Source organism: Perissodus microlepis, chromosome 7 (genome assembly GCF_051167445.1).
Source record: "Perissodus microlepis isolate ML-2025 ecotype Zambia chromosome 7, ASM5116744v1, whole genome shotgun sequence".
Classification (NCBI taxonomy): Eukaryota; Metazoa; Chordata; class Actinopteri; order Cichliformes; family Cichlidae; genus Perissodus; species Perissodus microlepis.
Window position 1 is genome coordinate 19890527 of NC_140467.1, and position 25728 is coordinate 19916254.

Here is a 25728-nt window from a genome sequence, read left to right on the forward strand (position 1 = left end):
TTTGTATATTCTTCTCTTACATCTTTTGAGACAATAGTGCTTGATCTAATACTGTGTAAACAGGACTGAATGTCTTTCTTTTTGTATTTGCTTCATGATCCAGTCAGTGACCAGCATGGCAGTCCTTTTGTCTCTTGTGTTTATGGTGACTATCCTTTAAATTCAAAGATCGGACAGAATGCAAATATTACAAACACTTAATTCTACAGTGCCTTACATAAAACATAGTTACATGGCTAACATACAGAGAAATACCGTACTTGTTTGACAAGCTTCGGAACAAAATGAGCAAAAAGTGTGACCTCACCTGTTAATTTGTGTTTAAAAAAAGGTTTTAGGATGCATACTTTTTGGAATATAGTCAGTATTTAAATAAACAAATATACACATAAATAACTCCAAAATGTAAAGAAACGATCCTATATGAATGAACCTCTTAATGGCGGCTGTACAATTTAGTGGTCAACCACTGTAGTTGCTCTTTTATCTTGTAGAACGAGCCGTTTGGGTTTTCATTTTGCCAACAAGACAAATGTGAGAAATGTGTTTCCCTATAGACAAGCTATTACAAGCAGTGGTTTGGCCTCAGACCCCTGCAGATATTCTGCTCATGGCCTCTGAAACAATGGCTCTGTTTTTATTTATTTTTTTCATCTGCAGGGCACCATCCATTGCCAGGGCTACTCGCTTGTCATCTTGGCATACAGACAATGGCTTCCGGACACAAGAGCTCCTTGTAAAAGATGTTGCCACCCCTCGGTCTCTGTGCAGTACAGACACACATAAAAATCCCAGCAAACACTTGGACACATGAACACAGGCACACACAAAGCTAATCTAGACCTGAATCAAATCGTATCCCTTTGTTTTTGAGATAGTAACTGAAGGTGAGGGAGTGGTATTGGGAGATTGGGAGTAGGATACACTGGTAATCACTATTTCAAATAATTTCACTATCCCCCACCGCCCATACACTCCTCACTAACACTGCACTATTCCAAAGGGCAGGGAGAGATTTCAATCTCTTTACAGCCGCCACCATGACTTTAGTAAATTGTTGACAGCCAAATCCATGTTGATCTGCTGAGTGATTGCATGCTGCAAAAGGTCTAATCTCATTTTCTCTGCAGCTCACACTGGCTGTAAACGAACAGACATTAAGTTGAAGTTAAGTTAAAACGTTCGATCATAGAAGCCACGCCTAGTTAAGAGTATTATGGAAAATCAATCATCAATAAGCCTTCAAAGCTGTTTGGTACAATAAGACTATGAAATGTTAAACTGTCCATTGTGAAAACTGTATCTGATACAAACAGTGTATGGCCTTATAGTGTACACTTCACAGAGGATGTAGATGGCCTGTGTTATTAGACTTTGCTGATGTCAAACACATAAAAATGCTCAGAGAAGCTCAGCGCCTCTGGCTAGTTTTCCCATGGCATGCAATCTTAACGCTATTCATGCATTTAACAGTGTCACTAAAAGACATGAGTCATGAAAAAAATATAAGCCGATGTATACGAGCTGCGTAATTTAAAAACAGGCCTAGAACAAAGTATTTCATACAAAAGTCAAACTGGTTAACAAAAAGTGTTTAATATTATTGCTAATATTTAATCCATGTGCCTCTAGGAAGTATTTAAACACTAACTGCTCTAGACAAATAAATAGATTAAATTCAACCACAAGTGTGTTTCAACAACACTTTCAACCTGAGCAGAACATATGCAAAATTTACTAACCTTACAAAACTATCTACTCAGCCTCCTTTTTACAGCTTAGATTTACTTCACACAAATTCACTCTATCTATTCATCCAGTATTCATCAGTCGGTCCAGGCAATCTTCTCATCTAATATATTCTAAAAACACTCTGAATCCACTGGTTTATAAATGCCATCATTTTATTTTAAAATATTTGTCACATTGGTATCATAGCCAAGTCAAATTTTCACCCTCACCTAGAATATTTTGTTGCAACATGTCTGTCTTTAACACACCAACCAATGGTTTGTGATCTACTGCACATTAGAGCGCCACCCGGGCAACGAAAACCTGTTTCTGTTAAAGAGAGCATGAGAACATGTTCATGCCAAGTAACTAAAAGGCAGCTTGCTTTTTTAATTCCTCACACATTTCAGGGTCAGCCTCGTCAGGCGATTTCCTTTGCCTGTGGAGGCCTCTGGACAAAGGTGGGAAATGAGAGGAAAAAAATACTGGTGAGGAATGTGGCAGTTACTCTGGACAACCAATTGCCTACTAACACTCACTCCAAGCTCTCACAAGCCATGAAAAACAATACAGCATGTCAAGTATCTGGCTGCTTATATAAAAAGTGAAGATTTGGGGTATTTTGATGAATCAAATGCCCAACAACAATACCCCAAGGACATCATGGAGGGGTGTGATAAAATCCTATCAAAAGATGATGTTAAAGACTGGGAAAAAGTGACGCTAGAGAGAAATCACACAAAGTTAGATGGTTTTAACAACGGACTGAACAAGACTTCTATTGTACACTATTGTATATAAACAAAGGTATTAGATGATAAAGGTGTTTAGGCCCTAGCCATTCACTCTGCCTTTACAAACATTTGTAAAAGAATGGTTTGTTCTAAAGGGCCATAGGAGTCAAGTCAGTTGATGCAATTTCTTGCATTCAAAATATTCCATGATCAGCTGTAATTTGCATTACTGAAAAGTAAAAGAGTTTAGGAACCATAGCAACTCAGCCACAAAGTGGCAGACCACATAATGTTACACAGTTGGGGTTGCTGAGGCGCATAGTTCATAAAAGGCACCAAAGCTCTACCTATTCAGGAACGACAGAGTACCAAACCTAAAAAAAACGTTGTGCCAGGAGCTTCGTGTGTTGGGCTTCCATGGCCAGAAGCTCCTGTAGGTGTAATGTGTAGGTGGCCGTGGACTTTTATCTATATAGTGCAGATGCAAAATCAGTAGGGAACAGGCCAAGACAATGAATTGAGAATGAGTCATAGCAGTAGTTTCCTCTTATGAGGTAATGTATATGCAAAAACTGGCATTCCACATAAGCGCATATGTTGTTTGAAGAACAGTAACAGTTTGCCTAAACTAGTGAGGCTGATCTGACAGCTTTATGGCTGGACACATATGGAGAGTAACTTCAAAAGAAATACATATTCACTATTTACGCAAGGACATACCAAATGAAATGACAGCAATGCAAAGCATCTCACATTCAGCAGGAAATTCTCACAGTGCTGCGGTCAGCTAAATGCTGCTCCATATTTTTAGACTGTGCTCCTACTGTGAGCAGAACAGAACAGATGACTGTGATTGTACACTTTGTTACAACACAGAGGGAGAAGCGCAGAGATTAGAAAGCATTTTCTGGAATTCGCAGAGATAACCGATTGCACGCATCCTTGCACGAATTATGTCACTGGGAACATTAGTGGACAGGATGTTGACATTATGGACACGAGCGATCAAGGACAATAACGGTAGATCAAATGATGGGTAAACATAAACATATTCAAAACAGAGTTTGTGAAACGTGAAGGTCAGGTACACATGTGCTCAAACCCAGTTAGAGGCAGCACGAGATGCAATGCTAGAAGTGTCACAAGATGAAAGTCCAACTGCTGCTTGTGAAGCTAAAACTAGATCTGAAGCTGAAGTCATTACAGCTAAGATCAAAAGGCAACCATTCATGCGCCATCATAACATGGTATGGCATTTTAAATGAGATAAATATTACTGGTAAGACTCTGCGCACTTAGTGCAGTAGTACAGCTGAATGTGACAAAATGATTCCTGTTGGACAATCACACTGATGGCAAATTTGAAAGCATGCAGTCAAATGAAAAATATCTGGCGCAGGAGTTGGATGCAGAGACCCGATTTCCTGAAACAGTGCACTGTGACACCCTCCCCCAAAAAAGGAAAAATATCTTCAACTACAAGGGAGACAGTGAGGTAGTAATGGATCCACACAACAGGTTTACAAGCTGTTTTACTGGACTACGCTATTGATGTTGTGGAAGAGTATTTTTTTCTCACATCCAGGGCACAGAGACATATTTGGGGAAGTGAATCTGATCACATCTGTCAATAAGAAAAATGCTAGAACTTTTCCCCAGGGAAACATTGCACTGGAAAAAGCCGTGACACATCGTGACACCAGACACATTAAAAGCAAAGGATATCCTGCAGAATTGAATGCTTTGAGCAGACTTCTAGATGCTGGAACTAAACAACTACAGAAACTTGAGTTCTCCTCCAGTCTCCAATAATCGAATTGAATTTGGTTGTCCCACTGCTTTTTGCACCAGTTAAGTTGCTGAAGGAGATCACAGTTTCCTAAAAGTGCAACAAACAAACAAAAATATAAAAAGCTTCTGAGTACAATGACACAAGACAGACTTCACAGACTGCTAATGATCTTCATAAAGGATAATCCGGCACAGAGAATCAAACCACAGGGTCCAGTTAAAGTAGCAAACTCTACTGGTAGCTACCATTTAGTACTTGAGAAACCAAAGTTTGATTATTTAAAAAAAATACAATAAGTGAGCTGCAGTAAGAGAAGTAAAGAATTTGAAGACATTATTTTGAGAATTACTATTATCCTTTTTGTGCTATTGGTGTAATTAGTTGTAGTGGCAAAAACCTCCCCTACAGGCAGTTTTTGCCAGGCCTGTGGCATTTTTCCAAATTCTTCATTCCATATTTACCAATAACTCAAACAAAATTATGCTGCAGGTCCAAATTGTGGTGTCTGTTAAGTATGGGCAGCAGACATTGATCCAACAAATGGGGAAGGAAACGTCACATTTGCAGGGGGCTGATGAAATGAAAATAATATATAGAAAAATCAAAAAGAACTAGGACTTATAATAAATCTTTAAGAAAATATGATATGATGTTAATGCAAAATGTTGTTCAGATTGGCCTACCCATTAAGGAGGAGCTAGAGTACATGCAGACATACAGTGGCTTGCAAAAGTATTCGGCCCCCTTGAACTTTCCCACATTTTGTCACATTACAGCTACAAACATGAATCAATTTTATTGGAATTCCACGTGAAAGACCAATACAAAGTGGTGTACACGTGAGAAGTGGAACGAAAATCATACATGATTCCAAACATTTTTTACAAATAAATAACTACAAAGTGGGGTGTGCGTAATTATTCAGCCCCCTTTGGTCTGAGTGCAGTCAGTTGCCCATAGATATTGCCTGATGAGTGCTAATGACTAAATAGAGTGCACCTGTGTGTAATCTAATGTCAATACAAATACAGCTGCTCTGTGACAGCCTCAGAGGTTGTCTAAGAGAATATTGGGAGCAACAACACCATGAAGTCCAAAGAACACACCAGACAGGTCAGGGATAAAGTTATTGAGAAATTTAAAGCAGGCTTAGGCTACAAAAAGATTTCCCAAGCCTTGAACATCCCACGGAGCACCGTTCAAGCGATCATTCAGAAATGGAAGGAGTATGGCACAACTGTAAACCTACCAAGACAAGGCCGTCCACCTAAACTCACAGGCCGAACAAGGAGAGCGCTGATCAGAAATGCAGCCAAGAGGCCCATGGTGACTCTGGACGAGCTGCAGAGATCTACAGCTCAGGTGGGGGAATCTGTCCATAGGACAACTATTAGTCGTGCACTGCACAAAGTTGGCCTTTATGGAAGAGTGGCAAGAAGAAAGCCATTGTTAACAGAAAACCATAAGAAGTCCCGTGTGCAGTTTGCCACAAGCCATGCGGGGGACACAGCAAACATGTGGAAGAAGGTGCTCTGGTCAGATGAGACCAAAATGGAACTTTTTGGCCGAAATGCAAAACGCTATGTGTGGTGGAAAACTAACACTGCACATCACTCTGAACACACCATCCCCACTGTCAAATATGGTGGTGGCAGCATCATGCTCTGGGGTGCTTCTCTTCAGCAGGGACAGGGAAGCTGGTCAGAGTTGATGGGAAGATGGATGGAGCCAAATACAGGGCAATCTTGGAAGAAAACCTCTTGGAGTCTGCAAAAGACTTGAGACTGGGGCGGAGGTTCACCTTCCAGCAGGACAACGACCCTAAACATAAAGCCAGGGCAACAATGGAATGGTTTAAAACAAAACATATCCATGTGTTAGAATGGCCCAGTCAAAGTCCAGATCTAAATCCAATCGAGAATCTGTGGCAAGATCTGAAAACTGCTGTTCACAAACGCTGTCCATCTAATCTGACTGAGCTGGAGCTGTTTGCAAAGAAGAATGGGCAAGGATTTCAGTCTCTAGATGTGCAAAGCTGGTAGAGACATACCCTAAAAGACTGGCAGCTGTAACTGCAGCAAAAGGTGGTTCTACAAAGTATTGACTCAGGGGGCTGAATAATTACGCACACCCCACTTTGCAGTTATTGATTTGTAAAAAATGTTTGGAATCATGTATGATTTTCGTTCCACTTCTCACGTGTACACCACTTTGTGTTGGTCTTTCATGTGGAATTCCAATAAAATTGATTCATGTTTGTGGCTGTAATGTGACAAAATGTGGGAAAGTTCAAGGGGGCCGAATACTTTTGCAAGCCACTGTATATACACACATATGCTATAATCGTTATAGTAAATAAATCCTACATCCTAAGCATGTAGCACTCTGTATATTCTATTGAGTTAATACATTTCATTTTACGAGTATATAAAAATAAAATACACAACAAATATGAACAAGTAAAGCAGACCTAAATAAATAATCTTGTATTTATTTATTTTCTCTTCCTTTCTCTATTTTCCGTAACCTTGATCAACATAAACTCATTCTCTTCTCTTTCTTAAAAGCTTGTTCTTGCTGCAAACAAATATAAAACTGCCAACTTCTAAGAGAAAATATGGCAGCTTGGTGACCACAAAGACATGCCACAGTTATTTTGCTCTTTGATTTCCGCTTGGGGCACAACTGCCAAGGAATAACATTAGAGAATGAGTCTTTGGCTTGGGCATATGGGTGTCCAGACACAAATTAATTCAGCAGTGATTGCAATACACTGTATCTCTAAGGGCACTATTATGAATAATTTATGTATCTATAGAATATATATATATATATATATATATATATATATATATATATATATATATGCTATTAATTATTGTAATGCATGACTCAAAATTCTTCAGTGAAGTTAGTTTCTCATCACACTTGCATTTTCATCCTCGGTCTGGGAAATTATTTGAAGTCCTCGAGTGTTTTTCTCTGACCTTGCTAGAATTCTACCAGCTGCTATCTGAGTTTAGCACTGCACCACATGGTGTATGGCTTATTAATCACAATGAATCAAATGAAAAACAAAATCCACAGTTCTGTCTTGTTTGATTTACAACAATACACATTTCAGCATGGGCAACCCACTGCGATCCAAAGTCTGTCAGAAATACACTCAAACAGAGCTGCATCTGTCAACATTCGCTGGAAATGGTTCAAACGCAAAGTAGTAGAATTTACACTACTGAGACCAAGAGCTTTTCTTTAATCACCCTGAGGGATTTTATGTTTTTGAATTTGGGGTTCCCAGAGGTGTTATCAGCATTCTTTCATGATTAATTTTATTGGCTGTAATGCTGAATTGTATCTGAATTGCTAATTTTTGTGCTTGGTATTGAAATTTTCTTCTTTCAGTACACTATCCTGCCTATGGGGAGGTAGGATAGTGTTGTGTAGACTGGCCCTGGGCAAAACACTGGACTCAAAGCAAAAAGTGGGTGAGTGTAAAGGCCAGTCTTATGGCAGTGAAATAGTTACAAAAAGATTGATCATTTTTTTGTGTTCATAGACATGAATTGCTACGTTTTTCTCGTAGAGAAACCAGGGATGTGTCACTATGGCAACCAGAAAAGCAAAGTTTGAAAAGATGTGATCACAACATTTTTATATGACTAGCTGAAAAAAAGGTAACACATGGAATTAATAATGTATTTCAAACAATAGTTGAACATGATTCATCTTCATGAACTCAAAATAATTTTAAGAAATTTAAAGTGAGGAACACGAAAAAGTTTCTGTCCTATGACTGTATCACCAACTGCCACGAGGCCGGGTATTTTATTCTACAAGCCCTCGCGTTTTGCAACATATTTACTTTGGTAAGCATGTGTGAATGAGAAACACACTGAAAATTTGTAGTAGCTAGCAAAGATTAAAGGGTGCTATATTAGTGTGCATCATTTGACACTTCATTCTTCCTGAATCTGTAATCTGTATCATCGCCAAAACATTTCTTGGTTTTGGTCTTCACAGGGAAAAAAAGATGTGGCTGACCTTCAGATTTGATCCCTGACATCCTCATTTAAGGAAGAGTTTCATTTTACTTAATCTTCGTGCTGCCTTCAAAACTGTATAAATACTTTGAGAAGTTTGATTTGGTGACTTTTGAGAACTGCTGGATTAAATAAATAAATTATTGATATAGCAACAAAAATGTCTACTTTATTTATGGCTTTAATCTAACATCACATTTTAGTTATATTTCAAAAAGGAAAAAAGCAATTTTAAACGACAGTCAGCAACATGAAATCTGTTCTCAAATCAGTGTGGTTTGTCCCAGCTTTTCACAGGTTGCAGGATAAGTACCTCTATGATACTGTACAATAGCAGTTCCACTACAGCATGGCGATCAACAGAGTAAATGTGCAGTAGCAAATAAAACCATTTAACCTCTTCAACCTACCTACCCTGCAGAGGCAAATGACAAATACATTGATATTTGTACATACACTAAATCCTGTGCGCACATTCACAGCTGCATAGCTGAGGTACAAAAGTGTTGCATTCAGACTAGCCACGGTACTGCCTCAGCTGAATCTCATTATTTCAATGCCATTTCTGAGGCAATTACCAGGTGGGGAAATGCTAGGTCTGTATTGGGTGGCTTTATTTGTTCCAGGGTTATGGCCATTTCTCACTGTATGGGTCAGGGCAACTGGCCAGCTCCCTTGCAGTGTATGTTTAGTGTTTATGTGTCTCCAATGAGTAGTATTTGCGGATTGCACTGAGGTCATTATTTGCAGTTTCAGTGACAAAAAGCCAATGTCTGAATGGTTCCTTGGATTGCTACTGATGGGGTGAAATGTCAGAAAATAAATCTGCTTACTAGTAATAAAGAATGTAGGAAAAAATACAGGGAGCTTCAAAATGACTTGATGTTTTTGATATTTCATGAAATAATGTCCTTGCTATTCAGAAGCTGATTTTTGATTTTACACTTTTGCTTAGTAGTTTATACTAGTGAAGCTATACATCAATTGAAAGATTTTTTAAATTCTTCTTCAATTTTGCTTTGAAATTGAAGTATAGTAATCACCGTCAGCTGTGTGTGTATGTTTACTCTATTTTGATTTCTTTTAATTAATTCATTTTGATAATGTCCCAGTACAAAAGCAATGTTGTCTCTGATCAGTTTCTACTGTAAGGTAACCTCCAGTTCAGCATGCTAAATGAAGACCCAGTTGAAGAGCAGAGACAGGTGAAGTTACAAAAAGGGTTTTTCTTCTTTTTAGTGACAATCACATAGAACCCTGAAAACAACAGACACCACTGCCGAGCAGATGATTTAGCACACAGAGGTAAAATCTATTGAACATGTAGCTGGAAGTGATGGAGAAGAGACGAAGATGCGGCACTTATTACTTAACTTGTGTTTTCATGCATGCATACATTACAATGTCTATTTATACAATTTCTCAAGGACTTTTTTCTTTTTTCAACAACATTCATGGTCTAAAGTATTTCCGGTATCACTACAGTTGAAAACACACAAAACAATTGAAGAATGATAAAGTTCCTCAGCTCCCAGAAACAAATGTAGCAAAAACACATTTAATATATCCTTCAGAATATGAGTTTCTTTTAGTACATCTTTATATTTAGCTGTTCTCGTGAATTGTAATCTTATTTTACTTTTTTATGGTTTTAATCCACGTCATAGTGACTCTGATGCAATGTGGATGTGTCTCCGGTGCGTGCTTACAGTAACTGGGTTCACTGTTCTGGCCTTGAGCTGAAGCATTCGAAAGTAATAACTTTGGCAGCACATGCTGTCAGATATTAAAGCCTTTCATGGTGGGAGGACTTATCACATTTTTTTTTTTTATCTCAGAAGAACTATTATAAAATAGTAGGTGACTTCTTTCACACAAGGAGCCCCCTGTGGTGCTAGATTTAATTTATAGAATTATTCTTGACACTGATGAGTGAAATGATGATTGAAGGTTAATTATATGCCAAGACCAAGGAAGGAAAGGCATATAACTATTCAACTATTTCTGCTCTAACAATGGTGTTCTATGACAGGTATCATAATCCCAAAGTTTGGTTTTGACTCCTATGTTGTATCCAGGATATTATACTGTATAATTAATATAGAGAATATTAAATACACCTTAAATTAATATGTTATTTAAAAAAAATATTATATAAGCTCCTTGACCCATTTTCCAAAGGAAGTTTTGACCTTTAATTGCAATGCTTTATCAGACTAATTAGTGTAAACAGCATAACAATCGGACAATATTTCACGATTCTATAGTTCTTCATCAGATACAAAGATTTTTGAAGTCATGCTTGTATTACAGTCTTTCCCATAATTATTAATAAATGATATATAATAATTAAGTAAAGTCCAAATAATGCAGTAAGGATCTAATTTTTTTGGTGTAAAAAAAAAACAAAAAACAAGAAAAAAAAAAGAAACAGCAGAGGACCAGAATCCTCTGGGACAGCTGTGGATATACCTTTGATTTATTTAGGATCCTCACATAGACTTACATTTTTACTTCAGCTGAAGCCAAAGAGTTGCTTGTCACAGCCTTGGCAAGAATCTAAGAATTAAAGGTGAGGCGGGCCACTACAAGTATCCCACTGATACCACAGCCAATAAACACTTGCTGCTCACAGCTGGAGACAAGCCAAGGCCACAGGGAAGTCACTGGATTAAAAGGTCTCCCGAACGATTGACAGGGCAAGGTAGGCTCTGCAAACCATGTAGAATAATACATGTTGTAGCCCCCTGTTTACGCTCTATTCCATTTGCAAAAAGCATGACAAATAATTTCTTTCATCATGTTTTCTATTCCTCCAGAAGTAGCTAAACATTGTTGTTTATAGGCAAATCAAGCACCTCGCTCTGTACTACGTATAGATGTTGCTGTATCTCATTCTAATTTTTATGACTTTGTCAACAATTTTGTCCCTAATGATATCACATCTACATGTTCTTGTTTCTGTCTTTATTAGTGCTTATTTTAAAAAAGAAAAAAATGTGTCGCAGTCCCAGTCAAAAACACCTAATTTTGCCCTTGAAGATTTAATAAATTATTTGGTTAATATCTGCCATATCATACAGTATCAAGGGAGATAAGAGCACTCTGTCAGACATTTCAAAGAATATAAAATCAGATGCTATTGCTGCCTTTGTTAAGTGGATGGGGAACTTCCCAGAAGTTAATAGGACACTGGGGACACCTCCAGATCTACCTGAGACAGCTTGGGCATACCCTGGTCATGCCACGCATGAAAAAGAAGACCTGATACTGATAAACTGAAAGCCCCAATCCAAGCAGCAATGACACTCCTGGGAGAGAGGAAAACTCCACCTACTGATGTAAATGTCCAATTTTCAGCTGGAAACTCTTCTTGAAAAAGGTGTTTTCCCTTTGCTCCTGAAAAACATCTAACTGCTTGCTCCTCTTTTCGCATGCCAGGGTGAAAAGAGTGAGGCAAACTGTGTGTTTTAGTGTTTGGCTAGATAGTTTAGCTAGATAGTTTTCGTATTTGTCATATTTCATGTCGTCTCCAAGAATAAGTGGTTTCACTTTGTGTATGTGTGTATTTATATGTATGGCATCAGAAACAACCTGTATTGGTTACACTGTTTAATGTAAAGAGAATGAACTAGCAAATACGGCTAAATCAATGTGTTTATGATTGAAATGGATTACAAATAAAAGCACCAGAATGAATGTTTTCATAAAGCCAGTCCTGTGTGTGTTTTTCTTCCCTGTCCTTTTTAGGAAATCATGAAATGTGTATTACCTTAAACAGTAAGTGTGTTTCGTAACGCTTTGTGGCGTGTTTCTTTTTTTCATATCATTTTTTCATTTTTATATCTGGATTATTTTTGAAAGCAAACTCAAAGGACGACCTTGTGTCTTTATTTGGGAAGAAATTAATTGCTCATCATCAATTCAGTCATTTCAGGTTTCGTGACAAGCCTAAATAGCCTTGAACAGAGGTTGAGAGTGAAAGGCAGTGCGCTTTTTAATGTGAAGTAGTTTGTTGTTACAATGTACACAATACACCCTGCAGTATGAAACAAAATGATTTTTTATTAATAGAATAGACAAGTAGAATCGTTGCCATTGTTTAAACATTTAAGTTGTTATGTGTTTATACAAAATTACAAATGTATGAGCTTATTTGTGTCATGCTTTAAAAAGGCTACACCTTTTTCTAATTTAACCTCCTAGGACCTGGCGTCCACATATGTGGACATCACATTTTGGGTTATTTAGACCAAAATACTCAATTTTGCTCTACAAGGGCCTGATATCCACCTACGAGGACATTATACTGCTACAGTTCTATCAAAATTTTAAACGAATATCCTCATATGTGGCTCTTATTTTTCTTAAAAACAAAAATAACGTAAAAAATCAAATCTGGTAATTCTTTGTTTTTACATTCATCGGGCCCCAATATGCCCAAATATCAAAGAGAAATTAAAAATGAATGCCGTGGAAGAGTTCGGGTCTTAGGAGGTTAATACGCATCCTGCAAGGCCATTATATATTTTTGTTTTTTGGAGGAATTTTTTTTTGTCTTTTTTTGTCATCGACATCAAAAGCTCTTTTGATGGATTAACTTGTAAGAAATTGTCTGTTGAATGTGCAAGTGAAATCAGAGTATAAAACTCATGGCTTTTAAAAGACTGAACATGTAATTTATCCTGACTCTCTCCCTCTGTGTAATGCAGATGTTTACTCCAGTGTACTGCGGCTCCACACTGTGTGTCTACTGAGGCTTTTAAAGCCTGTGCCAATCTTTAATGTGACCCTGTAATTAATCTTCACGTCCTGAAAAAGCAGAAAATATCCAGCTCTTTTACCACCTTTGTAAACTACCCTTCTCGCTACAGGGAAGTCTAAATGCGACCTTCAGTGATATTTTCTACAGCCCCTTGAGCCCTACTTAGCTATTTACTTTTAAGGTTATTGACACAAAGTTGTGGGGTAAGAAAGCTCTGAGACAAACAAGCTGCATAATTGCTTTTGTAAAGAACCCTTTTTGAAGTCTCAAGGGTTCTAATGTAATTCCCTTGATAATACCATTATCTAACATTGCTTTCTCCTTCCAACCATGATATTCACAGAGGTGTGAGTAATTGTTGTTTGAAGGAAAGACTGGGAGCTGTGCTCTAAGGGTTTGATCTGTGATCACCTTGATGTATCTTTTTTTTCCTTTTTTTGCAAATGATTAATTACCATTCATTCTTTTTCAAAGATCGGCAGTTCAGATCATTGAGGCACCTCTTCCTAGAACTTTGGTGTGGCACACTGCATCTGCTCTACCTCCCACCCACAGGCTTATATCTCCAGTATTGTATAACCATACTTCACATTCTGCAAAAAAAAGAAAAAGAAAAAAAGACCAAACAAATTGCTTCTCAATAGGGAGTAAATCTCACAATCAATGCTATTTTCCTCAGATGCAACACATTAGTTACTGCCACTTGATACCATAGAAGGTTATTTGTCAAACAGCTAGTTCATGCTTTCACTGAGGCTATATTTCTAGACTGGTTTTCCACTGAAAAAGACTGAAGAGAATAAAGACTAATTTAAACATGAAAGTAGACATGATGAAAAATATCACATCACATGTGCTATTAAGCACTCTTAAACCTTGCCGAGAACATATAAATCTTCTGCGTGTAGGCGGCTTAGATGATGTCACTGTAAGAAGTGTGTTGAAAGGCTACATTCTCACATTGCAAAATACAGTAGGTTTGGATGTAATGGGCTGTTGCTGTGATCGGTGTCTTGTATCATCACAGCCAACTGCAGTATTCTGCTCGTCAAACTCCCTGAAACCAGGCCGGGGACACCTAGTCTCATTAAACCGATTTGCTTCTCACTGTAACTTGCCACACTTTGTTGCCAGCAGACAGAGTAATTGGCGGAATCAATTAAAGTCTGCTTACTGTCTTGCCATTGTACTGGCACACTCCACAGCTCTCCAGGGTAGAGAAGAACAAAGAATGTACATCTTCACCTGAGTAAAGCTGAAGCCAGTAATTTTAGAGCAAATTATAGTGTTCATTAAAATACACTTAAATTGCAAACAACTGGCTGTTTTTTTTTTTCTTTTACATTGAGAGATTTGTATTTATGTATTTATTTGTTACATTGAATAAAGCCAATAAGCAATATAAAGAATATAAATTAAAGGGAATTTCAGGTTTTTCCTTCACCTTACAGCACGAGTAAGATCTTTCTATCTTACTCGATTGAATTATTTTTTTTTTTTACAGAAAGTAAACCATGATGGTAAAAAAAAAAATGTGAGGAATCAAATCATAATTTATTTAGATTTACATTTTTCACTGTGGATGAAAAAGTAATTTCTTGACTTCTGTTTCCTCTACTCTTGACCTTCAGGAGGAATACCTCTGTGTCTTTTATTCTCGGGTGTCTACAGTGCCTTGAGAAAATGGATTTCTGCTTGAAGAGACAATAAGCAAACCTTGCTGGGCTGCATATTGGCTGCTATTTGTTTGTCTTTCTCTTCTTATGTAAGCAAGTGAGACACACAGAGAGAACTGGTTTATTGTTCCCACCGTGTATCACATGTGACAGAATTTTCTGTCATCAACTTTGATTATTATGCAGGTAAAGGGAAGATTGAAAAAATCCAGGGCTGATACAATTTAAACATGCAGCAGTAGAAATTGAAAAATGGGAGAGTTTTCTTTTCTTTTGTTTTTTAGCAACCGATGATATATTTCATGGTCGTATGAACAGGCCAATTGGATTAAGATTTTAGAAACTATTCAGTTCACTGGGAATGTCAGCTAAGTTAGCCAGGAGCTGACAATAGAAATGAGCTTGATGCTGTTTAAAGTCATGTAGTTTAACCAGTTTCTCTTGGATTGCACATTCAAAGTAAGTATACTTTAATTGATCCTGCAATAATCCTGCATCGGGAACAACCACAAAACTTACTGAAAAATGGGTTTCATACAAATGCTCAGATGAGGGTTTTTTTTCTATCTTGTTTATTTCTTGAGACTCCTCACTGGATATGTTAATGTGGCAAAGCAGGGCAACCACTAAACACTATGAGAGTTTGTATGCCCTGACAGAAAAATAATATTTAGATTTGAAAGCTACTTTAAGAGGAAATCTGAAAATAAAATTGTCCCTGCTAGATTTTTTTTTTCATTTTCACAGGTACTAGTGTAATAGAAATTACTTGTTAAATTATGCATTTTTCAGAGGTACCATATTTCTGGTTGATGCAGTATCAAATAAAGTGGCTACTTCCACTAAACTTCAAGACAGAGAAAAAGCAGATACAGTGGCTCATACACAGAAACACAAAAAGTGAAGCTCTTCAGATGCCATACTTCATACAATGGATCTGGTAAACTATTTCTTACAAACAACACTTCCAACAAAATTACAAATAAATTAATAATAACAATTGAATGGCTGTTTTATAATTCCAGTCCATAGTAACTAAAATTACTGTTTCATCAACAATTACCTCATGACTAGGTGGACTGAAACAGGCCGGTGAGGTACACTAACGACTTTTACTTTTTGTGAACTCAAAGTCAGTTGAAACCACCAAGCAATGCAGTGTAAGTATTTAAAATGTTGTTTCTCCATTTGGTCTTAGAACTGAAGAAGCTTCTCGGATGAGAGGTAAAAACGTCTAAAAGAAACTTAAAGAAGTGCAGTCGCTTTTTTTCTAAGCTCCTTAGACTATCATGACCTGGATGACTGAGAACCTACACAGACATCTTTGAAATGTTATGTAATACACGCCATGTTTTCTGTCTGCAGCTATTCGGTAGTTATATATGAGAAAATATGTTCTGTCAAAAGCATTTTCACCAGTGTGGGTGTAGATTAAATTAAATGTGTTTGTGAGACAGGATGCAACAAGGTATGACAGAAATTTATAAAAGGGCAGGTAGTATGTGCAAGCTGAAGAGACAAGAAAAAAATACACCTAAGGTTTTTGCAAGGTCACATCCAAAACAAAACAGAAATGATTTCATTTTTCTTTGTGTGCTCAGTGAGTGGGACATTAATCAGGTAACAGAATTTTTTCTTGTTTCCCCCTTCCTCTGTAAGTAAACTGAGCAACAGAACATGAGTGTGTTGCGAAGGCTACATTACGGACTAACAAAAGGGGGGGGGGATCTTGGCATCACTTACCGTTGAATGCATAGTTGCGTCCTAACAGGGAGCGATTTGCTTGTTACATATTGCTTTCTTGCTGACGGTTGTGTGCAAACATTCAAGGCTCTATTTGGCTGTGTGTGTAACTGTGTGTACAAACCACACGCTGACACTCATCCTGACTGTGAAAACTCACGGTAGCAAAGACTACACCTGTCATACGTCAATAACTGGTTTTCTGCATTGTCACTGGTAGTCAGTTGCCCACCTCAAAGAAAAGTTTCAGAAAAGTTTATCTTGGGATATTCCCATTTTGCATAGCCGTCTTTTTTCCCCTTCCCATTGTTACTTATTAACTTTCATTAACTTTCTATGGTCTCTGGTTACCACACTGCTGCAAACTGCTTACTGTGTGGACAGGAAAACATAGAAAGGTGTTCAGAATCTGTTCTGATACGGGCTATTTCACTTCCAATGTCCCACTGTAAAATTGCATTGTTAGTACCTTTCTCTTATACTTTATCTATTCAATTCAATTCAATTTTATTTATATAGCGCCAAATCACAACAAAAGTCACCTCAAGGCGCTTTATATTGTACAGTAGATACAGAGAAAAGCCCAACAATCATATGACCCCCTATGAACTATTATGTTCTTTAAGACAATCAGCCATTATTCATTGTACTTTAAATTCATTTGTGGTCTATCTGTCTGCTTTACGTGACAGCTATTGTGCAACCCTCCTCTTCCCAGTGTACACATCATTTGGGTCGTCTAACGCATCCCAATCAAAGTCTCCATCAACCATCTGGTTACTTTGCTCAATCAATCAATCTTTGCACAGATCATGTTCATATGTTGATCTGATCACTGGTTTTCTTGAGGTTATTGTCTACTGAAGCATATTTTCAAAGTGATTATATGCAATAAAATCCATATAAATTAGGAAAAAAAATCCACTTACTTTTTCAATGTTCCAACGTCAGTAACTTTGACAATGTCATATTTGCACTCTGATGAAATTTTTATTTTGATACCAAGATGGTTTACACAGAGTTTGTAATTGAAGAGAACTACTCTAATTATTTTGGGCATGTCATTTTTGAGCAGGAACCTCAGTAAGACCTTTGGGGCTCAAGAGGATAAAAAGGCAACCACAGGCCCTTCTTCTTATATGTTGTATTTATTTTCATATATAATTCTCCACTAATTATATGAGAAATTATTTTCTGTCATGTTTAGTTTTTAATGACTGGATCATTTCCAGAAACTATTTTAAGACAGAAGTATCCAATCAGATTTTTGTTGACAAAGAAATCTTTTCAGTTGGCTCACTGCAGTTAGACTGTTATAACTGAAATACTATCAAAGCTATATATTTTGGGTTACACTGAATGGGATCAAAAAGTCATCATCCTAGGTATTCCTGAAAGCCAAATCTACAGTGGTTGTAGTTAACACAAAACAGTGAAGCCAGCTTAGCATGTCCCTGTTGCTAAGACAACTTTCATTTAATATGTTGGCCTGACTTTTGTCCATGTTTTTCTTTTTTAAAATCACCACCTCACCATGCACTCTAAGACATTACTTATCTGTTAAACACACCAATATTTATATGTAGCTTTAGCTCCAAATTATCGCTGCCAACCTTGGATGAGACTCAGTAGTATAATCTTTGGTAGCGTAAGGCGCTTGCCAATATGTGGGGCAATGACCTTCATGCACTAATGCTTTTCAATCATTCTAAAAGCTGACCCCAACAGCTTTTAGACAGATAAAACTAAACCTTTACGAGAGGAAGTTGCTGCTAACCCTTGGGTCTGTTTACAAACTAAACATATTTCCAACAAACTGCTATACTTCTACAATATCTGACTCCATTACTCACTTCTGCACAGCTGTATTTTTTTTGTGATATAAGAAAAAAAATAATGCTAAGAAATTATCACCCCATTCCCTTTTGTGATTACACATTAATTTTGGAAAAATACATTGATGTCCTGCTGTCATTTCTTCTGAGCAAAGTCCTTGTGGAAATGATTATAGAACCCATTTCATATGTAAGATTAATGACTACTGAATATCCATTTAGGGGACCATTAAAACATACATCATAAGCAATAGAGATTAATTCCCTCAGCTATTTTAATATCATTCCCAGTAATGACGCATATGTAATACACCTACACATGCATTCACAAAGAATGCAAATTCCTGAAAAATCATAATGTATCTGAATTTCTTATCTACTGCGTGTCAAGAAGAGCAGTCACCTTTACAGAAAGAACTTTTCAAATCCAAGTTGTTCCCTCAATAGAAATGAGCTTCTTCATATTACATGTGATGATGCACAAAAGCGTCCTGTATGCTTTTGTGTTGTATTCATGTACATAAACACAACACATTCTTCCATAGCAGCACCTCATGCCAAAACCAACATACATACATTACAAAGAAAAACCTGGGTGGTTTCATTCAAGCATGCACTTTTGCTTTGTGTGATATATTGGAGGCTGCATACCTGCTTATGTAAACATGCAGAGTTGGTGTATATTCTTGAGACAATGGAAGCAGAAAAGCTACACACCACAGAGCTCCACTGTGTAAATCCCTTTATATGATAGAAATATGGCCCCTGCATCCCTTGGAAAGCTGACCTTGGATTCTTGTTTTGCACTTAGCTGCAAGGATTAGAGGAAATCTTCCACAAACACACTTTTTGCTCCAAGAGATCAAGGCCTATTTTGCCTCAGCTTTATTTTAAAAAGAAAAACAAGACTACTTTTGAACTGCAATCTTTGCCTATTGACAGAGAGGCAAAATGCTGTGCAAGGGGGTGATTTTTCTCTTATCATATTTTGCACGTGTGTATGTGAGTGTGTGTCAAAAGTAGGTTGATAGTAAGTCAAGCTGAAAGGCAAAAAAAAACTTACTGATATTCAGTTGTCTGAATAGAAAAGACTTCTCAAAAGTCAAATTAAACTCTTGGGCAACGTGACCTCCCCTTAAATTAACAACCCTTTCCCCCAAGCCTTTGAGCTCTTTTTCACCACCACATCAGCCTGTTTAAACAAGAACCACTGAACTTCAGATATGCTCTGAATAGCTGGGATGACATTTGGACTGGACAAAGTAAACATCTCAAATTAATTTTCCATTAAAGGCATAATCCTAAATCTTATGTTCTTTCTACAGCTGTTTGGGGTTCATATCAAAATCCAGAGCTAATAGCAAGTTAAAGATGCTGGAATGTACTTTACATTTGTAGCTTTAAGGTTAGAAAAGCTCAGTGTGGATGGATTTAAAGACTAATAAAATGACTGCAATAGTCAGTTTGAAAGGTTTGCTGCAAGGATACTAAAGATTTCCAACATACTGTGCTAGAAAAATCCCCCCAAAACATGAATGACCATAAATCTGAGATGGAAACTCTATACCATACTGGTAGCTGTTTTTATTTAAAGTTTAAGCAAACAAGGCTATCATGTTATTAAAGTAATACAGTAGGTGTAAATGCTTTCAGAAAGATAACTGAGGCTGGTAAAAGATAGGATTCTAGCCCTTGTTAAAAGGGAAATTTATTTGATATAAATAAACTAATGACAAAGTAACAAATGAATACTGACTAGTAGACAGTAAACATCATCTTCCCTTTGTTTGTTTTAGTAAATCAACATGATCTAAGTTTAAGATCTGAAGTTTAATTAAATAGCAGTTTACCATTCAGTAACAATATTTCATACTTATAAAGTGTTACCATGAGTCAACGTCATGAGTAAACTTTGAAGCATGTCATAATCTCACACAGAAACATAAGCAACCTGATTGGCTTTTCACACACTAACGAGCTGGTTTAACAGCATATCTGAAATTTCAGATTTTTTAATATAAGATGCTTGAAAAGCTTTTGTATTTTTTTCTTTACTGATTTTATATTTGTTCCCCTTCAATTAAATGCAGGAGAGAATTTTTGGGGACTACTAACACTGCAGACACTACTCATGCTCCTGAATTTCAAGACCACAACCTGTTGCGTCCTGTTCCTTCATCAAAGCTAAGGACAATGAAAGGTCTTGGTAACAGACATCATGCGCTCACTGCAAGCTTATGTGCTTAACAGCTAGAATACTAGGACAGGAATAAACAATAACAACCCTGGCATATTCATTGCCTTTGGCAAAGTCACGACTGAAAAGATTTTTATTCGTTACAGGCGTGGCATGTTTTTATGTTTGTATGCTGAAGGACAGGGACGTGTTGCCTTTGGTGCCATTCTTAGATATTGTGTATTTTATGAAAATACAATCTAGAAGCAGAAGACGGGTACTTTCTAACAGAAAAAAACGTCCTTTGCACTTATTACTTGATCAATGAAATAGTCAAGTCAATAAACTTTTAACACGAAAGGAAACAGGGATTCAGAAGAAACGGGAACTGCATACGAAAAAAAGATGAAATTATTATTTTGTCATAACAGACAACATGCTACTTTTCTAGCAGTAAAACTAGTAGCTCTGGCAGCCACGTAAACATGGCTGTCAGTGCTAATGTTTTTTTTTAAACTTACTTTAAATTTTCCTGGAATTAAATACAAATGATCCTTTTTTAAAAACAAGTTTTAAACACCATAGTATTCATTTCTGTCGAGATTACTATTCGTCAAAAAAGCTATGAATGTCAGTCCAGGCGTAAAATATTTTGTTCTAATAGCTCAAACAGAGTTTACATGAAATACAAACAGAAATTCCAGTGTAGCTTATTTGATTTTGAATGGTTGGCCTAAAGGTATCCTTTCGTGAAATTAGAATACGATCTACTTTTGACAACTTGTAGTGAAAATGAAAGGGTCCAACTGGAGGGAATTGTCTCTAATTAGACAAAGAACAATGCGCTGCCCTAAAGCATGAGAAACCAATTATGTTGCAGGTACTGAAAATACACAGACGACTTCACTCAACCATTCTTTGAGAAGTGATTCATCAGTTTCAAACCAAGTAAAAGCAGACATGGTGTCAGATATAACTAAAAAACCTGACAGGGTGTCATGTTTGAAATGCAGTTGCTGTGACGAAAACAAGGAGCGGTAGAAGCAGATTTCACTTGCATACCAACAACAAATACTTTTTTGTTTTTGTTGTAAATGACAGACTCACAGACATTAACTAAATGGGTTTTGTATGCATCTTTTTTTTTTTTTTTAAACTTTATGTATCTCACTTGTCTTGCTGATGGGTGAACTTTCATGCAGTGAAGAACGTTAACAATTAAGAAACCAAGTAAGTAAGCAAGCAACTGAACAAGAAGCATTTCTCATTAGAGCTTGCTGAGAGGCGTCCCTTTGCTGTTCTTATGCAAATGATAAATCATTTTCTGATGCTGTACATAGTTATTATCCTCTCCAGCAGAAAATACAGTAAAATGTTCATTGTTGAGGTATAATAGCTTCTGATAGCTTTTATGCTGACGTGAAAGAATAACACTGGTAAATGCACAGCTTTAACCTCTGATTCAAAAAATGGTCATGCAGTTTCTTTATTTTATCGTACTGCATTCTAAAGGATTGCATACAAACAAAGACAACCTGAATAATGGCTTGGTTCAGCTGGAAGACATCTATAAGTGTAAAGCAACTGAACACAGAAAAGTAAAGAGACTGATGGATGGACTGATTGTTGCCAAAATTTGCACAAATTCCACTTTGATTGATTTGATTCTCAACTACTTTCAGAACATTTTCACAAAAGATGTACACATGCCATTCTTCTAAAACTAGGCTGTACTGCAATAGAGCTGAAAATAATATCCTTTTAAAAATAGGTTTGTTGTTTAAATCAACACTGTTTCTCCTTTGATATAAGAAAGCCTCATAACAGCCACAAAATAAAACATCAGAAAGTCACTCTAAAGAATTCCAAAATTCTTCAGTCATCGGCATTCTAAGTAATGCTATTTTCCCTCTTGGCAGCTCTTGGCGGCACTGAAAATATTATAAATAAATAAATAAAATCCCCACTAGCTTGCCTGCATGTCTCATACATCTTCAGTCATGCGGAAGGCCGTCCGTCAGTTTTACTGCACACCGGCTTCCTCTAAACGCAGCATCGATGACTGATGGCCCTAAGTGCAACTAGATAACTATGGCTGGGGATGATAAAAATGTGAAAACACACATCCTAGACAGGAAATTGGCCATTTTGGAGCAATTGGCACAGAGGAGCTGAAGCGATGGCACTTCCTTCAATGCTCCTCCCTTGAAAAGCATAGATGTCTAGTCATCCGCAGGGAGATAGTTACAGTCCACTGAACATATTACTGAGGTACACAAACCTAATAGATCGTAGTTTTTACTCCTTAGCCCTTTCTTCTATTTCTTGCTGTAACAAGGTCAAGATCGCATGAGCCTGTCATGAAAAAAAAATGTGGTCAATATGCTGGCAATGTGCAGTAAAAAGAGTCAATTGAAACAAGCAAGATAAAGGTAGCTTAATGTGTGTTAAAGTCATGAAAAGTCATGAAATGAAACAACAGATAGATGAAAGTAAGGCAGTGAGGAAAAAAGTGATGGCCTATGGAAATGGATCACTGGAGATTAATGGTGAGTAGAGTTTTAAAAGAGGTACACAAGTGTATACAATTATGATGCGGCTCACAGAGAGTGTCTTGAATCTGTGAATATCTGTTTCATGTTTTTTATATATTGTAGATACTTTTCTTATCGTCCTTTCTCTTCAAGGCACAGCTGAAAGTAAATTAAACTAAACCATATTGATTGTCAGTAATGGTAATGGCACAGCTGTTCTGCAGGAGTAATACGCATATTTTAAAAGTCAGCAGTTTTAACTCTTTACCCTTTGGATGCCTTAAAGCAGCGGTCCCCAACCCCCGGGCCTCGGACCGGTACCGGTCTGTGAGTCGTTTGGTACCGGGCCGCGAGAGTTGAGGCTCAGGTTTCAGCGTTATTTTGTTATTGTTTTTATCGTTTACTCGGTTTTCCTTGGTCTTTTCACGTGTGTTATGAATAAATTTTCTTTTTTCGGTACCGGTACTAGTTTTATTTTGTTGTATTTATCCGCGACACCTTAAAGGCCAGTCCATGAAAATATTGTCGGGCATAAACCGGTCCGTGGCGCAAAAAAGGTTGGGGACCGCTGCCTTAAAGAGTTTGAGTTGTTGTTAAATTATGACTTTATGGGGGAAAGAGGTAGCCTCTCTTGACTTCACCTCTAGGAAGTGAAGTCAAAGTGAATGAACTGTATACCAAACAGTATCAGGCAAAAACATTTTTTCCCTAAGCCAAAACAAACTAAGCTGGACTTAGTTTAATGTTTAATGTCTTATATGTCTGGTATCAACAACAAACATTTCCTCTTTCCTTTCCTCTTTTGACTCAGATACATTTCATAAAATGAATGTTTTATTAACAGCAAATTAATATCCAGTCATTAATTACATTGTAGACACCTAAATGTAAATGCGAGAACAATTTAGTTTTATAGAGAAGTACACTAATGAGTAGAACATAAGGTTCCATCAGGATAACTTTCTTACTGAGTGCTTTATAAGTTTATTATTACTGACCAGCTATAACATAGTATTTAATTTCTGGTGTTTAAGGGAGGCAACATGCAGTGAAAGTGACTTTGCAGGAGTCCCAGCAAAAACAAGGCAAACTATGTTTTAGTACACTACTTAACTTATATTGTTTCTGTGAAATAGAAAGCACAACTTAAATGTGGGGGCTTTGCTACAACATACAGTAAACACTTACATGCAGAGTATGGTAAAGTGTATCCTGCGTCCCAGAAATGATCTGTCTACAGTAGCTACACAATTATGTTGCAACAGAAGAGTGAGCAGTGTTGTCTGGTTTATTCTATCCGGTCGTTAAGTGATGACGTGACGAATCCTACTTCTGGGCCTAAAGTAGTCTGCGTTTAATATGGCTTTTGTGTTGTTAACATGTTTAATATTATGTATTTTCTTCTATTTAATCTCAAAAAGCTCCTAAAACAGTCAGTGATCACTGTTGACCTCCCTCGGCTTTTATTACCGCTAATCATTTATTTAAGCTCAGTTTTTAAAACCTTAGGATGTAACTACAGCCCCGCCGTTGCAGCAGTATATGAATGACTAATCTCGTATTGTGGATGGATTATCTCAGTTGTTCTCCTGGCTGAAGTTTGGTCCTTTTACAGCATCCTGCCATGCGATTACATTTGTTCCTGACCACCGAGAACACTCACATTAACTTTTATCGAGTGAAAAAAAAGTTAGCTTGTTTATATTATGCTAACATAGCTGTGTCGCTAGCGGTCACGTAGCACATCATTATATACCAGCTAGCCAAACTTCAGTAACCCTACAAACATCACTGCTGTTTAGTTTTCTGTCTTCATTTATGTTGGAAGCGATAACAGAGCTGTACGTTTTAATTTGTTTCCAAAACCCCGCAGTCAGGACATGCTATATTGTATTTAGATAGAAGCTAGCGAGCTAACTTCCTGCTAACTTCTAACTCCGTTAAATGTCATAAATTCCGTTTTCATGGAAGCCTGGATGTTAAACTCAATTGTTGCACCTGATAGAGCAGAACGCTGATCATTTTATTAAAGATGAAAGACTTTAGACAGTTTTTCAACTCTCAGTAATGCCATAGTGATCGTTTGATATATGGACCTGGAGCGGAGTTTGGGCCCAGACACGGCTAGTGACATCAGACTTAACGACCGGATTAAGAAATCTGCAAACCTTTTAAATGAAAGTATGTGGGCAAGTATAGCAGTAATGTAGCAGTAACTATAAACGAAATATTCACTGACATGAAATTTTAGTTCTTAGCTACCAACAATTAAACCAGCAAAATTTTGGCAACTAAAAGAATTGTGTGTTTACTGGAAAAAAAGGTAAGTGTTATTTAAGACAATCCACGACGATAAGAGCCGTACAATAACAGGGACTGCAAGACAAACCTTTCAAAAAACAAGTTTGACTTAAAAAAAATCAGTAGTGTTTAAAAAAAACACATTTTTTGAGAGATCTGTAAAGTGAATCAAGGAGCTGTGATGTATTAACACTAATTAAGCCAATGAGATAAGGAGATCAGCTATTTCAATGCTCAAAGCGTCTCTTCTGTTTGCTATGCGGTGAGACGTCTTTGCCAGCTACCTATTTATATCATCCTCGCACATTTCAAATGTCCAGTTTTTTTTATTCCTAATTTGATTTACTGTGTAAATTGTTGGCTGGTTTAAAAGGTATCAGAGAAGGTCCACAGATGCA

At 37.1% G+C, this 25728-nt stretch overlaps 1 protein-coding gene across 1 annotated transcript in view; it reads right to left on the bottom strand.

Annotated features, from left to right (window-relative positions):
- Nucleotides 1-25728, bottom strand: part of lingo1a (leucine rich repeat and Ig domain containing 1a) — a 129303-nt gene that overhangs the window by 35777 nt on the left and 67798 nt on the right. The gene's annotated exons all lie outside the window — the stretch shown is intronic.